This window comes from Nannospalax galili, unplaced genomic scaffold (assembly GCF_000622305.1).
Source record: "Nannospalax galili isolate Female #2095 unplaced genomic scaffold, S.galili_v1.0 scaffold743, whole genome shotgun sequence".
NCBI classification, from domain to species: domain Eukaryota; kingdom Metazoa; phylum Chordata; class Mammalia; order Rodentia; family Spalacidae; genus Nannospalax; species Nannospalax galili.
In genome coordinates, this window is record NW_008349552.1 from 676810 (window position 1) to 690131 (window position 13322).

The following is a 13322-nucleotide window of genomic DNA, read 5'->3' on the forward strand; positions in this document are numbered from 1 at the left end:
ACCACCCACAGTGGGCAGGGCCCTCCCACATCACTCGACAATCAAGAAGATGCCCCACAGACATGGCCATAGGCCATGGAGGAGGTAATTCCCCAATTGAGGATCCCTCAACCCAGGTGTGTGAAGTTGACACTAAAGCTGTCCAGCACAATTGACCCCTTGTCTACCTGACACACAAACATCACTATTAAAACCATAACCTTTCCAATTCTTGTCCCCAAGATATGATGTTAATATTAATATCACAACATAAGACAGTACAACCTTAAAAGGCCCACAGTCCTTAAAAAATCCAAACACTTAAAAGTCCACAGTCTCTTTTAATTGTCTCTTAACTGTGGAAGGGGTTCTGTAAAATCCAAAACAAGTACTGTCTTATTTCAAAGGGAAGAAGTAGGGAAGCAAAACCAAAGTCCAGTAAAGTAGCTCGGGGCTGGACATCTGGGATTCACTCACAGTCTTCTGGACTCCAAAGGGCTCTGGCAGCTCCACTGCTCTGACTCTGGCGTCCACAGCACATACAACTTGTCTCGCAGACCCAGGCCAGCTCCATTCCACACCTACTGCTGTCCTTGGTGGTTGTCCCATGGTCCCGGCATCTCCAAAAAGCTGGGGTCCCACTGAAACTGAGGCTACACCTTCATCAATGGCATTTTCTTGCTTCTTGGGGTGCAAAGCCTCAGATTCTCTCCATGACCCCTTCAGTCCCGGGGTCTTCACTGCAACTGAAGCTGCACTTTCACCTATGGCCTTTCCTGGCCTCTCACAGTGCCAAGCTTCAGCTGCTCTCTATGACCCCTTCATGCTTTCAACATCAGAACCATGCAGAAGACTTTTATACATTACCAAGTCCTGCTTCTAGCTTGAGATGGAGGCTTGGCTCCCCTCTGCTGACCCTGAGGAAATACTTCGCAGAAGACTCCACCACAGTGATGCTGGTCTCTTGTTACTTACAGCTGATTTTTCAGCCCTAGCTAACCAGCATCAATTGTCCCAGTAAAGCAAAGGTTTTGCTTTAGGTTCTGGTCTCTTCTTAATCACAGCTGATTCTTCAGCCCCAGCCAACAAGAACCCACAGATTCTTAATCCAAAATCTCACATGAATAGCCCTGATAGTCTCTGCTTCACTTTGAAGCTTCACAAGCCAGGCCTCTATCGTCTACAACTCTTTCAGCCAAACTGTTCCAAGCTCCACAGCAACAAACTCTAAGGACGCAATGGCTTTTCCAGCCCAAAGTTCTAAACACTTCCACAGTCCTCCCTAAAACAGGTCTGTCACAGCAATACCCTACTCTTTGGTACCAATTTCCATCCCAGTTTGTTTCTCCACTGCTGTGACAAAACACTCTGACCACTACCAACTTGGGGAGGAAAGGGTTTATTTGGCTTACGTCTCCCAGATCACAGTTCATTGGGGAACCCAAGGTAGGAACTCAGGGCAGGAACCTGGAGGCAGGAGCTGGAGCATAGGCCATGGAGGAACACTGCTTACTGACTTGCTCCCCTGACCCCTGCTCAGCCTGCTTTCTTATGCAACACAGGCCCACCTGCCCAGGGGTGTCACCACCCACAGTGGGCTGAGCCTTTCCACATCACTCAACAATCAAGAAGGTGCCCCATGGACATGGCCACAGGCCAGTCCAATGAAGACAATTCCCCAGTTGAGGCTTCCTCAACCCAGGTTTGTCAAGTTGACAGTAAAGCTGTCCAGCACACTTTCTGGTGCTTAGAGTAGACAAAAAACAAAAGCCTGCATAGAAGGTACCAAAAAAAAAAAAGTATAAAAACAAACCCTTCAGATCCTATTAAGGCAGACTATAAAAGCTTACAGTCCTTTCTCTCAGGGCAAAGGAGTCAGTGTGTAAAACACACACTCTACTACTACACATAGGCCCAGAGGAAGTCCAGTGCAGACTCTACCTGGAACTGCCCACTGAAAACAAGGAGGGCCTAAGAACAGGGGGGAATTAGCTCAGGTTATTCTTCAGGGAAGATGCTAGCACTCATCCTGCACCATGCACAGAACCCCAAGAATGGTGTTTCCTATGAATCATGCAGAAAGGCAACACAGTGGGGTAAGAAAAGCAAGGACATCCTGCTTAGTGAGCACACTGATGAGGTCGACCTGCTGCTGGCAGCTGTAAGTTACTCCTGCTGAGAGGAGGAGGGCCCAGGGTGGGCACTGGTCAGGATTCAGTGCAGATGGGCAAACACACAGGGAGCTGCATGGACTCTACAGAGAGCTGAAGCCTCAGCTCTGAAAACATCTTTCTGTTATACTGAAATTAAAATGCAGTATAGTCTCAAGAAAAGATGAGGCACAAGATAAACTCTAAATAGAATAGAACCAGTAGCAAAGGCGTCAGAGGAATGATGGAAGAAATGTGAACGTGCGTCCCTGTATGTGCATGTGCACATAGGCACATTTGTACATATATATGCTCAGGTGCCATGTAGTTTGGAAGGTTAACTCTCAAATACAGCCTTTTTCATAAATCCTAAAAGAAATCCTCTTTTAGCATCCATATTCATCCCTTACCCAGGCCTGGAAGAGTCAAAGACTGTCAGTTTAGACAGGCTGGGACCTAACAGATGTCTAGGGGACAAGTTCTCTTGGACCTCACTTTTATCACTGGCACTGTCACTTCTCTGCAGTGGGGCTTACTGCTTCCTTCCTTGACACAGCGTAAGTAGGTGCTCGATCAGTGTTTACTAAGTTGGGAAAAACCTCATACTCCAAGGTTCTCCCAAGCCTAACCACAGTCTATGGAGTATGGGTTCGATGAACCCCTGGTGAGAACTTGCATTGTAGCAGAGCTTCCAGAGGGAAAGTGAACTGTGAGTGTGATGCTCCTGCTGCTACCTCCCCTGGGAACTTGACTGGGAGTTTGGCTTGGGCGCTCCCTGTGGTTCTTTGTCAGTGGCAAGGTAGGCAGGACCCAGATCTTTCCCACTGTTCTGTACAAGCAGGGTGTGTGAAGTGGCTTTATGAAAGAGGAAGTGGAGGAGGAGAACATAAAGAGCAACAAGTGCTTGAAGATGCTTGTGTGTAGCACCTGATCCTAGGTCAGATGCTCCCTACTTAGTGCTCAGATAGCTGGCTTTTCATCTCTCCTGAGCCCTTCCCACTATGAATCCCTTATGTCTGCCTGCTAGACCAAAGGCTGAGCAGTGGCAATGCTCTTATTCATGAGTGTAACACATTTCTAGGTGTTTAGAAAACACCTGTTGAATGAATTAATGACTTAAGACATGAAGGTGAAAGGTTATGGCCAAAGAGAGAACCACACAGTCACACAGAGCAGGCAGGGAACTTACGGAGATTTGGAGACCCAAATGATTTGGGCTTACTCTGTTAGTCAGGCACCATAATTATCACCAACTCCAATTACGCTGTCACTTGCAGTCATTTTCAATGCCACTTCCTCACAATGATTAGCAACCAGTGCATCAGGCCCACAAAGAGTCCTCCACATGACTCAAAAAGGTCTCAGGTTCTCTGACCCAGACTAAATGAGGATCAGTCCTGTCTGGTTCTGGGACTGATTCAAGTAAATGACAGACAAAACTAGCCCCAACCCCTTCACCCCAATTCTCACAAGCCCATGCATGTAGGACATCTGAAGGCTTCACTGAAGAACTAAGCCTAAGGGTAAAATGGTCAAGCTGCTGAGGACTCCTGTTCTAGAGCTTATACCTTACTGTACTGCGACAGGGATGGTGATGCCCTCCCTTGCCCTGAACTTACAGAGGAAGCAGTATGCTGTAGGACCATAGACTCTATCTCACACCAAGATGCTGAAGGAAACACAGGTTATATTAGTTAAGCATCTAGAAGAAGGCTTGGCACAAAGGTGTTCAATAACTGACAGTGACTTTTGAAATTTGAGTAACTCCTTTTATGGTGATTTTTTAGGAATGTTTTCATTAAGTCCTACTTAAGCCTCCCCAGTATCCCATTTATTATGCAAGCTCTGCCTGGAAGACAGAGAGACAAGACAGGCAGACAGAGACACACACATACACACACACACTTATGCACACACACTGCGAACAGCTACAGTTCTGGATGGTAGGTATGCTTTAGAATCATGACAGTTTACTTTCCCATCTGACCTTATTCAAACCTACTTTCTTCACCACCTCCCTGACTCCCAAATATACACCTCATCCCATCTCCGAATCTTTCCTTTCTCATTTACCAAGCTCTTTTAAACCACCTACAATTTAAATAAATACCAGTGTGCAAATGTGAAGCATGCTGTAGTCCATCTCTCAGTCGTAAGTCAGTCAGCCCCCACTCAACCCTTGCCAGCTCTCTCCAACTTGTGAAGCTCCATAGCCTTGGTACAAGGCTGGCACATGTAGAGAAAACAAACACATGGAGTCCTGCCAGCTGGATCAGGGGTCACTGTTAACGCAGAAGCAAGTGTGGAGAACTGGAGAAAGTGATGAAGGGAAAGGTGGGGGTGGGGGGTAATTCTGGCCTCCAGTTCCTGGACTCCACCACCTGCAAAGAGAATTCCCTGCAGAGGCCCTGCCATTCCCAGGTATAGAACAGGCTAGCAAGCCGTATAGACGTGACTAATACTGCAGGCAGCACAGAAAGTCCTGGGGCAGACAGCCTGCCATCTTGCTCATTGTTAGGCCCCAGTTACTATCAGAGTGCATAGCATGTGGTAGGAGCACGGTGGGTTATTTATCAATTACACAAATAGATGAGTTGTTTCTCTGCCTGTACCACAAGGTTGTAGATGTGTGGGCAGCGGGGGGACAGCGGTGGGGAGGGAGTTAGCACTGCCTAAGACATTTCTGAACGTCTACCAGATGTCAGATGATATTACAGAGCCATACCAAAAATAATTTAGGGAAATGATATGCTGTGAAAATCCAATCAGATTTCTTTGCTGCAGGCCTTTTCAGAACCTTTAATATGCTGTTACACAGCATGAATCACCAAGGTGGGGACAGTACACACTGAAGTCTGTGACCACAAGTTTGGACTTACATGACCTGAGCCTGGGAATTATTTGAGAGTGCCATTTTTTTTTTTTTTTTTTTCTTAGATTACCCTTAGTGATTAGAACTTTTTGCCAAATATGCATTTAGACATGCTGGCCTGGCCTAAAAGATTCCTGGAGATCCCATTTTTGAAAAAAAAAAAAAAGTTACAAATGAATGTATGGTATGTAGTCATTTGGGGTATCACAAGAAAGTCGGGAGATGCTTAACTTTAAGACAATTATGTCTGAAGATTAGGGGATTTGTACTTTTCCCTCAAACTCTAGAAATAGTCAAAGTAGGTTTATATTATCGCTTTTATTATTAAAAAGACAAATTTTAAAAAACCCGTCTCAAAATATCATGTCATCACTGATCTTTTATCCCCAACAGACCTATTGGTCTCCTGTTGCTCTTTGTGTCATTATCACACACAGTTCGCTGTGCTGGATTCCAGCATCAGCTTCTCATAAACTCCTTATAGACAACATCTTCCCTAACTCCAGAAGTCTGCTGCTTCCACTTAACATAGATATGGATTTTGCAAAAAGTGACAACATTTAATATTTTTATTAACCACCTTTAGATATCCTTTATTCTTAGCAAAGTTTGCTTTTTTAGTAAGTTGTAGAAAATATACCACATAGTACTCAGTTTGCTGAATCTGTCATGATAAGCATACTAATATTTAAAGACTGTTTTTGGCTAAGGATGAGGGTTGGTTGATAGGGTGTTGACTGGCATACATGAAGCCCAGAGTCCTCCAGAACTGGAGTGCATATTCTAATCCCAGCATTTGACAGGTGAAGGCAGGAGGACCAGAAGTGCAAGGTCATCCACAGCTACACATTTAATTCAAGGCCACCCTGGGCTACTTGAGACCCAGTTTCCAACAGAACAATAAAAAATACTGCCTCTTTATGCCAAACACCAATTTCCTGCTGACTTGCAAATATTGTGAAATGTCATTGAGATTTATTGAAAGTAGCAAACCAGGTTTTTCACAATATGCAATATGCGATTAAGGCACATATTTAAGATGAAAAAAAGTATCATTTTGTTGAATAGTATATACAAGGCAACCACCTCATATTACACATGGGACCTTGTCTAACCCCTAAACAACTTCAGGAGACAGTGTTCCCATCCCCATGTCACGGATGTGGTAAGCAAGGCTTAGACAGTAAGCTTGCTCAGATAAAGGATTCTAAGCCAAGGCTTTCTGCTTTCTTTGCCTGCTGGTCTTGATGTCTTTGGTTGCTTCAAACAAACAACAAAATTGTGTAAAAAACAAAAACAGAAACAAAAACTGAAGAGGGTGGGGAGATGGCTCAGTTGGTAAAGTCCCTGCTGTGGAAGCAGGCTGTTCTAAGTTTAGATCCCTAACAGCCATGTAAAAAAATAAGAGTGGTGGCTCACATCTGTAATCCTGGTGATGAGGAGGCAGAGATTAGGAGACTTCTGGAGTTTGCTGGCCAGCCAGCCTAGCCCAACTGATAAACTACAGGTTCAGTGAGAGACTCTGTCCCCCAAAATGGTAGAGGACAAGTGAGACAGCTCAGAGGGTAAAAGCATCTGCCTCACAAACCTGAATTCACTCTCAGAAACCTATGGTGAAAGAAGAGAACCGACTCCCCAAATTTGTCCTCTGACCGCCACATGTGGAGTATCTCAGTGCCACATCCAGTCCAAAAACTGGTGGCAACACTCCTGGCCCCTAGCCCGTGTTGCAAGTTGTATGCACAAGCATGTAGGTGGCGGAGGGGGGATAAATCGGAGGGGGGATAAATCATAATCTAGCCTTTCTGTCTTTTCCCAGCACTAACCTGAGGCTGTGGCTGACAGCAAAGGAGAATCCCCTGGGGAAACCAAAACAGAAGTCTGCCAACTGCAACGTACAGCCCACACTGAGAATCCTGTGTGGGGATCATTTTGGTAAAAATGTCTGCCGGAAACACTCTACTTGCTTTGGAGGAAATATCTAGATGCTATTTACTACAATATTTTAAGGAAATTCTTAAAATTTTAAGACAATAAATGTTCTCATCCTGTAAATTGTGTGTGTGTGTGTGTGTGTGTGTGTAGGACACAGCAGCCATGGGTGTCATCCTCAAAACATCATCACCTCCTCTAAGATGGGGTGTCTCTTTAACCTGGAGCTCACCAATTAGCCTAGACAGGATAGCCAGCAAATCCCAGGAATCTTTCTGTCTCTGCCTCCCCAGAGCTGGGATTACAAGCATGTAAGTACCAGGCCTGGCATTTTCAGCTGGGTTCTGAAGATCTTGCATGGCAAATCTTTACAAACTGAGCTATCATCCCTGTCTTACATGTTGAATATTAATACAGCTTAAGGAAGAAAAAAAATTCCCCTCAAAAGCCTTTCTTAGTTTCTGCCAGATTATTTTAAACACCTTCAGATTCCTAGCTGTCTCTTCACCACTTAGAAACAAATACCCAAGAAGATACTATCACTGCAAAAAGCACCTTCCAGGGTCAAGAAGGAGATCTGAAGCTGGTCTCTGAGCCATGGTCACCTTGGCACCTGGGAAGATCTTAGCAGGAAAGAAGTTTTCAAAGCAAACTCGAACATTTGCACATCAAAGCCTAAGAAGCCCTTAACAAAGGCAGAAGTGAAGACTCCAGGGGTTCCTGGACCTCTAAGAAGTGCAGCAGGTATTGACCATTTGGAGGGTCCCACATCTGCTTAACCCCAGGTAGGACCAGAGAGTTTTGGCCACACTAGAACAGTGTTTGACAACCCAAAGGGTTAACAGCTTCAGCCTTCAGCCTCAGGCCTTCTAGGTCCCCACAGCAGGGAGGAGACAACTTCCACCCCCACATTAGAGCCCAGCCCTGCCCCCTCTTGGGCCCTCCCACTCCAGGAATGAAGCTGCCTGCTGCCCAACATATACCCAGACTGGTTTCATCTGCTTCCAAATCCATTATGTGTCTTAACTTCTGCCAAGAATAAAAATTTAAACACACACACACACACACACACACACACACACACACACACACCATGCATGCACGCATGGAAGGGGATAATCAGCCTAGAACTTTAAAGTGAAAAAGACCAAGCAGAAAGAGGAGGGGTAGATTGGCTGCTGAAGGTCAGGGCCTGGAGACTGTTCTGGGGCAGGCACACCCTGCCTGAACTCGCTGCCTGCTATGTGGATGTCAGGGTCAGCTCTGAGAGGAGAATGTTTTGAAGTGTGACCCTTCCTGTCTCTCCAGCACCCAACTGCATACACTTTAACTATCCATCCCACCTACCCCTGCCCCAAAGCAGCTCAGAGCTGCCTTGATTCATACACTCCACAAGCAAGAAGCAGATCCTTGCCCCCAACACCTGGGAGAACTTTGTTCCTTGCCTGCCCTCTCAAGACAACTCCAAAATGAATAAAACAGTATTGGAACGGTACATGGATTCTGGTAGCCATAGAGAAAAAGAGGTTTAGAGATGATGTCTTTTTCTCAGGACCTTGCCTTATAGTTCCCAGGGCCTTCAGGCAGATTATTGAATTTGGGGAACAGAAGAATTGTTCTGCTCCAGGAATTGCCAAGCTTTGAGGTTCTATCCTTCCAGCCTTGTGTTCCCCTGAGTTGGGATAATGGCTCACCTCCGCCTCTGTATTACCATTATCTGCCCCTCCCCTCAACAGGGAAAGCCAAGTACTCACTATGCTTACACCTATCCACTGGAATCTCACTGTCTCCCGGAATTACATGCCTCACAAGTCAGTCAAAGTTCACAGAATAACAGTTAAATATTGGGTGGGCACATTCTCCAAAGATGAAGTTCAAGCTCTCAGCAAGAGCTCAACCCCCAGAAAAAGGATATAGGTCTATTCTGAGCATATAGACCGCTGACAAATCCAACCTGAGTACCCTGGGTGGATGTTCTTTCCTTTCCACTCCAACATCAGGAGGTGAGACAATCTCAGCCTTCATTTGGAAAAGAAACCTTGCAAGGTCCACATTTATCCCATCTCACTCACAGAACACAGTAATGACAAAAGAGTAATATTTGAGAAAAAACTGATTTCATTTTGATAATTGCTGAATTTGTATGAAGGGTATATGGGGGAGTAAAATATCCCACCCCCAAAATAGATGTTTTTGACATGTTTCAAGTTGACTACTCGGAGAAACTGCAGCCCTCTGCAGACACAGGAAAACTCTGAAAAGTTGTCCTGGTTTTTGTTACTGTTTTCTTTTGCTTTGTTTTTGAGACAAAGTCTTGTTTCCAGGGTTGCCTGGAACTCGTGATCCTCCTGCCTCAGCCTCTGGAGGACTGGGATTTACAGGTGTGCACTACCATGCCCAGCAAAGCTGTCCTTTGGTTAAAAGAAAAAAAAAGTACATCTGTCTACATCAGCAAACAGATGTTGGTATGGGCTTTTCTATGATACTTCACCACCACCAGGATCTTTCCATAAGAAGAGGTTAGGAGTCTGGCATCTGCTCAGACACAGATGAGCACAGGTGGCTGTTACCCAGGAGACTGTATCAGATGATCCCTGCTGCGGGGCACATCATCCCCCAACCTTCCACAGCCTGGACCTTTCCTTCCCCCTAGAAGTCAAGCGCCCTCCCCTTGTTAACGCTACCTGAGATTCAGTCATTTTGCCCTCTTTGAGCCTCACCCTCCAGTTCTTTCAAGAACATAACAAAATCTGTCTGTTCATTTTTAATCTTCTTATCTATTTCTGTTTCATAGACAGGTTATCAAACCTTCAGTGGGGAAAAAAATGAAGTTAAATTTTCCCTATAGGTACATAAGATTCTGGACACTATTTTTCTGCCTTTATGTATATTTGAGTTTTTAGATTAGAAAATAATAATGATAAAACCTTTTTAGTATTGATTGAATAACTAGGGCAAGGTACTCACAAGCCTGCCCAACCCTGTACCAACTTCAGGGAACCCCTACCCCCCTCATGTCCTCTCAGTTAAGGCAAAGAGCATTGTTCAGGTTTGGATATGGGGTGCATACCCTTTGGACCTTCAGGACTTCTCAAGCCAAGAGACAGGCCCACTCTTTACTTGCTACTACTGCAAATGACAGAATTTTATTGTCTATGGTTTAATAATACTTTCCTGTACATAGGTACCGTATTTCTTTATCCATTTATCTGTTGTAAGCACCTAGGTTGGCCATCTATCTTAGCTGTTGTGATCAGTGACAGGCATTGTCCTCCCATTCTGTAGGCTGTTTCCTTTAGGATAGAGTTTGTTGGGGGTTTTTAGTTTGATGTAATTCCAACTGTCAATTAAAAACATTCTAAATAGCCAAATGTTTGGAAATATGGGCTCTTGATAGATAATTTTAAATCAGAAAATCATCCCAGGCCAAAGTAGCAATGAGATGATGATGATGATGATGATGACGATGACAACGACTATGACTGGGGCCATCTAAGTATCTGTCTGTTGTGGTTTGTATCCACACACCCATATGCTAAAGGTTTAGTGAACAGCCTGTGGAGCTCCTAGGAGGTGATGGAGCCTTAAGAGGTAGAGCCCTCATAGAAGGAAGTTAGGTCATTGGGAATACTGGGACCTTATAGGGAATACTGGGAATACTGGGACCTTGCCTCTTCCATTCTTTCTTTTGCTCCTGGCCTCCATGAAATAAGTAGTGTTCCTCCATGATCCTCTGCCTCACCATGGGCACTAAATGCCAAAGACATTTGAAATTATAAGTCAAAAAAAAGAAAAAAGAAAAAAGAAAAAAGAAAAGCACAAAACAACAACAAAAAAACAGAAAAAGTACAAGATAAGTAAAAAACATTCCAAATCTTTCCTCCTTTTAAAGTATTTTAATTATTTGTTTATTTTTGGTTTTTTGAGATACGGTCTCCCTGTAGCCCCAGCTGGCCTGGAGCTGGCCATGTAGACCAGGCTAACCTTGATCTCACAGAGATCTACCTGCCCCTGCCTCCCGTGTGCTAGGACTAAAGGCATGCACCACCATACCTGGTTTTTCCTCCTTTTATATTGATTATCTCAGTTGCTTTGTCACGGCCATGAAAAAGAAGACATACTCTGAGCCAAGCACTCTTCTGAAGAGATAACTAGAGGATACAACTCAGTGTAAAATGAACTCTTAATATGATTTGGAAATCTTCAGAAGCTAAGGTGTAAGGTTCTTGAGGGAAGAAGACCTGGTGCTCAATAAATATCTATTAGTTGAACAGTTAAAAGGCCACTCTGATGGCCATGGGGACTGAGTAAGAGGCAGGCATGTGCTGTGCTGTGCTGTGCTGTGGGAAGCCTTGGGATAAGTGGTCACGGCTAAGTGTGAAACCCCAAGCTACTGTAGAGTGCAGCCATAGTGAGTTTTTGTGCGTGGGATGCTTCATATAAGGAAGCCAGGTCCAAGCTCCCTGCCACCCCATATATGCTTCTTTTTGGCTGAAATGCAAAGATCTAGGTCTCTCTGCCTTTCCCCACCCAGACCAGGGGCACTAGCAATGGCATTTTGGTTCAAGTATGGGAAAAATTAGTTCTGCCTGCCTAAGATTCTGCTTCAATTGGCCATGCACATCCTTTTCACTTCCTGACTTTCAAAGCATGCAGAACTTAAATTATTAAGGAGCCTCCCTGTTCCACTGCCCTGCAGGCTGGCTTCTTCTGAAGACAGATGGGGGTGGAGGATAAAACTAGGACCCTGGTCCTGTTTCTACAATTGATATGGAGAAATAGTACTAGAGAAGACCCAGACCACACCAAAGACTCTTTTCACCAACATTTGTCAGAGACCCCCACATGGAGCAAGACCCATCTCATGCCTCCTTGCACCTCTGACCACAGGAGACCCCAGGAGGTCTGAAATGGCCCCAATGTGCCTTATGCTCAAGGTAATTTTTAAAACGTATCAGCATAAGACCCCATCTCACCAACATAAGAATAAAAATCAAGTGCTTTGTCAGGTCACAGATTTCTCTTTGGTTCAGAAAAGGCAGTCCTGCTTGGAGACATACCACTTGGCATACCTGTAGAAGCTAGGTGAAGTTCTTTCTCAGGATTCTCATTGTCCATCCCCTTGGGAGAAAGAACGCAGAGTGTGGGCCAGGTGATTTGGGAGTGAAGACTGCATTGGTGAAGAACACAGGCTCCATAGTCACCCAGGCCAGCAGGACTCCATCTTCTGCCTCCCTAAGCAAACTTAGACAAGGGCCAAGGTTTTAAGAGAGCCAGAAATCATGGGAGGAGTTGGAGGGGAGGGAGTGGGCATGAATTTGATCAAAACTCCTTAAATGCTTATATGCCTGTATGAAATTCTCAATAAATTATTTAAGGAAAGAAAAAGAAAAAGAAAAAGAAAGCAGGCCAAGCACAGGCCAGAGGAGGAAGCCTATAAGTAGTGCTCATCTAGAGTCCTGTTACAGCTTCTGCCTCTAGATTCTTGCCTTCAGTTGCTGCCTTGGGTTCCCTCAATGATGAACTCTGATTGGGACATGCAAGTCAAATAAATCCCGCCCCCCTCCCCCCAAAAAAGATGGCCAGTAATCACTGTGATAAGCCTTCCAGGCATTGGAAAGAAGGCTCTACCCCGAGGGCATAATTAAAGCAAGAAGGACAGCTTGCCTGCAGAGTGTTGTCTGAAGTTCAGTAATTCCACATACTGCATTGTATTAGTTCCCACAGTCTCAGGGACAAATCTGGGCCATGTATCATTAATGTGTACTACATGGAAGACGATTAGGTAGAGCACGCAGTGGCAGCCCAGAGTATTCTTTAATTAGACTGGAAAGTGGGTCGGATGAAGAAAAGAAAGCCAGTGGAAGAGTGGTACTGATTTATAACTTGCATAGGATTTCCTGTCTAAAAGCTGACTTCCCACGGCATCTGTTAAGTCTCATTCCTCCTCTGTTGTGCATCTGACACACCTGGCTGGTACCTTTCAATGTGAGAAGATACCAACTTGTTTCAATTGCCTGTTCATTCAAAACAGGAATGGAAGCTGGCATCTAAATTTCAAGACCCTGTTGCTCCCAGCCTTGGAACTCACTCTACCTAGTATCTCTCCACTGCTCAGACCCTCAGTTGTCAGCCTGCTTCAGATGATTGGTATGATTCCCTGTTCACAGGCCCCTCCTTTCCTCTAAATGTGATCGGGGCTGGAGTAGAACTGCAGAGCACTTTCCTTCTGCTCCCAGTGCCAAATCCATCCCCATCACCTATTCCCCAGAAAGCCTCTCTGTTTATGGCAACTGTGTAGTACCTTGACTACTGGGGTTCCTGCTTCTGAACTCTAAGAATTTTACTTTTCAAGGTTGACCAGTATCAACCTTTTTTTTTTTTTTTTG

General features: G+C 44.9%; 1 protein-coding gene across 7 annotated transcripts in view; it reads right to left on the reverse strand.

Moving 5' to 3' along the window:
* Positions 1–13322, reverse strand: part of Boc (BOC cell adhesion associated, oncogene regulated) — a 78035-nt gene that overhangs the window by 55396 nt on the left and 9317 nt on the right. For 2 of the 7 annotated variants that reach the window (XM_017801636.2, XM_017801635.2), the window contains exon 2: positions 12006–12177. The exons of the other annotated variants lie outside the window; for them this stretch is intronic. The gene's annotated coding sequence lies outside the window, so the exon portion shown is untranslated. The remainder of the gene's footprint in view (positions 1–12005; positions 12178–13322) is intronic. 7 annotated transcript variants of the gene reach the window in all.